Here is a 5108-nt window from a genome sequence, read left to right as displayed (position 1 = left end):
TTGGAACGTTTTTGGCGCATTTTGTCACACGCAGGCTTCACTCACCTACAGACGAGACGGCTTTGTCAGGATAGTTTAGAGCATTATTTTGGACAGATTAGAAGAGGGGGTGGCAGAAGTGTAAGAATAACATCTTACATGTTCTGTAATTTGTTTAGTAAGTCATGGGGATTGCGATATGCAAACATAGTTATAAATGGAAACTGTGAACCGATAGCTCAGAACGAACACTTTTCTCCAGGTTTATCAAACCAAATTCTCCAAAGTGTGTGCAATGATAATTTAGTCCAAGATTTATCTTGGAAAGAATTTCAGGGCTTACCTCGACCAGAACACGAATTTAATAGGCTAAGGTTAGACCATCAGGCAGAATTAGAGGATGTAGAAGTAGATTTTCTTAAAGCAAATGCATATGCATACTTTTGCGGTTATCTTTATTTAAAAGTTTTTAAGACACACACTTGTACCCAACCATTACCTTATTTAGGAGAAGAAGAGGTTTCACCTGATTTTTATTTCATTCAGCAGAGGCAAATTGACAGGTGTAATTTAATTAAACCACCCCAGAGATTTTTAGACTATGTTAAGGAGTTAGAAGATATTTTTAATAGAGAATTTGAATCCACCTGTCACAGAATAGAAGTAGGCCAAATTTTATTCGATAGAATGAAGCATGTCAGACCCTTTATCTGCTGCAACAACTGTGACTCAATTGTAGTTTTAACTCTTTTTGTTAGGACGAGAATATTCTTCCTCATAAAGTTTTTTTAATAGAGATCTTACTAGGCCCAATTTTAGAACTAAAATTCTTTGTGTTTCTCATCTGTAGGATAGGATGGAAAAACTGTATCATTTTTTTTTTAATTTTCTCAGAATTTTTTTAAACCCTTGTTTCCTTTTTTTGCCTCCTTATATTAATATATTTTTCATTCTGTATTAAACTTTGTATTCGTGACTGGGTGCAGATTGCTTTTTTTTAAATTGTTGTACTTCTTTTTTTAAATTGAGTATTTTTAAGTTTCATATTTAGACACAGAGAATTACTGTGCAATTCTTTTGTATTAAATAACCATTATTTATATTGTATACTTGTGATAATATGTGATGAAAATAAGTCTTTTGCTTATTTTTTGATTATGTTTCTTTTTGAAATATTTATATTTTTATTTATTGTTATGAATTATTGTTTTCATGTGAATTATGATATGGTTTTATTTATTTTTTTGTATTCATTTAAATTGTTACTCAATTATTTCTTTAATTTTGTTTTTTTGAATAGCTACTTTAAGTACAATTTTGGTTTATGTATGTATTTGTATTTGTTATATATTGTTAACATGCCGGTAACACGTGCCGGTTTAATTGTCACTTTTTCCTATCACGTTCTTAAGGGCGAATCAAAAAAGCTCCCAAAACTTTTGTATTAATGTGATCTTGTATCACCTTCTCGCTCACATATTTTCTGCTGTAATAAAACTATATCCTCCTTTCTTACACTTTCATTAAATTTGGTATAATTCAACAAAACTGCTCACAGGAAAGCGAGACGGTGCATTCTACAATAGCCTAGTGGGTAAACCACTCGCTTGTCATTCCTTCAACCTATAGTTCGAAACTCCAAAAATATAAAGATTTTTTTGTATAAAATATATATATTAATTTTAATAATAAAATAATTTTATTTAAATTTACATTAAATTCATTTCCTTCATCTTTTTAAAGTGTCATAACTAAGCCATAAATAAAGATATTAAAGTGAAATTTGGCACAAGGGATCGCATTTGGGAGGGGCATATTTGGACGCAATTTTTTTGGAAAAGTGGGCGTGGCCCCGCCCCCTACTAAGTTTTTTGTACACATCTCGGAAACTACTATAGCTATGTCAACCAAACTCTGCAGAGTCGTTTCATTCAGGCATTTCCATATACAGTTTAAAAATGAAAAAATCGGATAATAACCACGCCCACCTTCCATACAAAGGTTACGTTGAAAATCACTAAAAGTGCGTTAACCGACTAACAAAAGACGTCAGAAACACTAAATTTTACGGAAGAAATGGCAGAAGGAAGCTGCACCCAGGCTTTTTTTAAAAATTGAAAATGGGCGTGGCGCCGCCCACTTATGGACCAAAAACCATATCTCAGGAACTACTAGACCGATTTCAATGAAATTCGGTATATGATATTTTCTTAACACCCTGATGACATGTACGAAATATAGGTGAAATCGGTTCACAACCACGCCTTCTTCCAATATAACGCTATTTTGAATTCCATCTGTTGCCTTCTCTGTATAATATATAGTACATTAGGAACCAATGCTGACAGCGGAATAAAACTTTACAAAAATACGGTATTTGAAAAATATGTAAATGACGTATAATGAAATCTCGATTATCACTTTATCATGCGAGAGTATAAAATGTTCGGTGACACCCGAACTTAGCCCTTCCTTACTTGTTGCAAATATTATCTTGAAGACACAAAATATTCACAAAAGTTAAAGAAACACAATTATAATATCCGTAGGTTTAAATATTTATTTTAAATATAATAAATATGCACAAACACAAATCTGCACAATTCTCAATATCGACGCGTTTGTAACCGAATTTTTGTTTTCTTCGAATTCAATTTGTCACAACGAACAAGCAAACGTCAAATTCACGGTATCATGCTGTACGCTTTCACATCCATCGTTTTCAGTAAGCGGTGACAGCTAAAAAATTTGTTTGACTTCTTTTGTTTTATTTTTGCTTAACATCTGTTGAGTGAAGAGCTTATAATATTAAACAAACAAAAGACACAATAGATTAACTTCTTACTCATTTCAAAGATTTGTGAGGGAGTGTTAGTGACAAGTAAAAATTGTGTAAAAGTATAGGAGTTTCGGTCACGCAAGTTTTGCTGGGATATTTACACATGTTTATTTTTTTGGGCACAGCTCGGATTCTCTTCCAACAACACAATGTTGTGACACTTTGTCGCCGCGTCGGTCCGTCGACAAATTGACTCTTTGACAAAACGTGAGCCTCGCCATTGGTTGTCCGTGTGAACGGAAATTTCGCATGAAGCATTGAGTGTACATATTTACATATGTACATTAGGGTGTGTTGTTCTGAGTCAACCTTTTTTTCAACACATATGACGATCGAAACGGTGGGAGGATCACAGTGGCGACGTGCTTCGAGGGCTGACCAACCGAAACTGATCAAACTTTGAAGTTGACCCTTTTGACCAGTGTGGTATGTGTTTGCGTGTATGGATGTCCTCTCGCGTATAGGTGGTGTTGATGTTTGGGTCCTGTGAAATGTGGGTTCTGTGTGTGTGGTGTATTGGTTAAGTGGCATTAGGGGGGCCGCCTTATCTCATTTAGCCATCCCGACCCCCCTCGCCATCCCGACGCCTGGTTGGTGCAACGCGGGCAACGCGGTGCGGACGCCATTGGTATCCAGAAATGGATTTAGTACTACGTGTGAGCTCTTTTTTAAGTCGGCTTCGATTCTCTTAATAGTGACATCTCGCAGCTAAAGTGACGCGATTGAGTATATGTGATAAGAGTCTTGGGAGTATACTCTATTTTTCAACTGCTCTATGAACTTGAGTAGTAAATTATTACCTTGAGAGCTCGGGGAAGGATGAAAATCGCTCAAGTATGCCAATGTTGTTTGAAAAGAGAGTTTACGACTTTTTGGGGCAATTATATTGCACATGGACCAATGTGGCCAAGGATCAGGAGATTCTGTTAACCATCGAGGGCGATTCCACCAAATAGTGCTGGTTGCAAAGTGCAGAGGCTTGCACCCTCTTGTACCTAGATCGGCAGGATTGTCAGCACAGGTCAAGGATTTGAGACGTTCGATTGGAAATATACGTCTTCCATGCATGTGGAGGCTTTTCTAACCAGACCAGTACAATTTCGGAATCAGACCAGGGATAATTTTGGATGGTTTATGTACACGGCTGTAAACATGTCCCGGAAGGACGGCCATTGTTCATAACCTCCATGAAATATTTCCGTATCACACGCTGGCACTTTGAGATGAATGCCTGTTGCCTCTTGGGCTTGCACTTGTGGTAACTCTACTCTACTGTGGGGAGTATGTGCAATTGACTTTATAGGTTTCAATTGATCTGAGATCATAATTTTTGTGTCTTCATACTGATCTAAGCAGTTTTCAAATTTGGCGTATGCAGAAGATTTAAAGCTTTCTGTCAAATTTCGTGAAGACACTACGTCAAATGCGAAAGTTTTCCTTACAAGCCCTTCATTCCGATCGTTCAGTTTGTATGAAAGCTATATGCTGTAGTGCCGATCTGAACAATTTCTTCGGAGATTACATTATTTCTACGAACAGTAACTCATACCAAATTTCGTGGAGATATATCGTCAAATGAGGAAGTTTCCCAGACAAGCATTTGATTGCGATCATTCAGTTTGTATGACAGCTATATGTTATGGTTAGTCGATCTGAACAATATCTTCGGAGATTACATTGTTGCTTTAGGAATTAATGCATACCAAATTTCGTGACTAGATCTTGTTAAATGCAAAAGTTTTTCATATAAGAACATGATTCCGATCGTTCAATTTGTTTGGCAGCTATAAGCTATAGTAAGCCGCTTTAAACAATTTCTTCGTATATTACATAATTAAGAACTTGATTCCGATCGTTCAGTTTTTATGGCAGCTATATGTTCTAGTGGTCCGATATCGGCCGATCCGACAAATGAACAGCTTCTTGAAGAGAAAATGACGTTTACAAAATTTCAAAATAAGATCTTAAAAACTGAGGGACTAGTTCGTATATATACAGCCAAACGGACGGACGGACAGACAGACAGACAGACATGGCTAAATCGACTCAGCTCAACATACTGATCATTTATATACCAGTGGTGGACCACTAAAGTTTACATACACCTAGTTCTATTAAATTACGTCACGTTTATTTGTTTCAAAATGATTAAATTTTGTGGATTTTTTTCTATCCATTGCAAGATGGTACCTTTCTATTTAGTTCTGCGGCTCCTTTTTTTCTCCAAAAGCAGGTTAAAATCGCACGATAGGAATCGCCTTGTCTGAAACCTCGTTTGGTATCGAACGGC

The sequence above is a fragment of the Bactrocera tryoni genome, unplaced genomic scaffold (assembly GCF_016617805.1).
Source record: "Bactrocera tryoni isolate S06 unplaced genomic scaffold, CSIRO_BtryS06_freeze2 scaffold_25, whole genome shotgun sequence".
Classification (NCBI taxonomy): Eukaryota; Metazoa; Arthropoda; class Insecta; order Diptera; family Tephritidae; genus Bactrocera; species Bactrocera tryoni.
The sequence above is the reverse complement of the archived record's forward strand: the minus strand, read 5'-3'. Positions refer to the sequence as shown.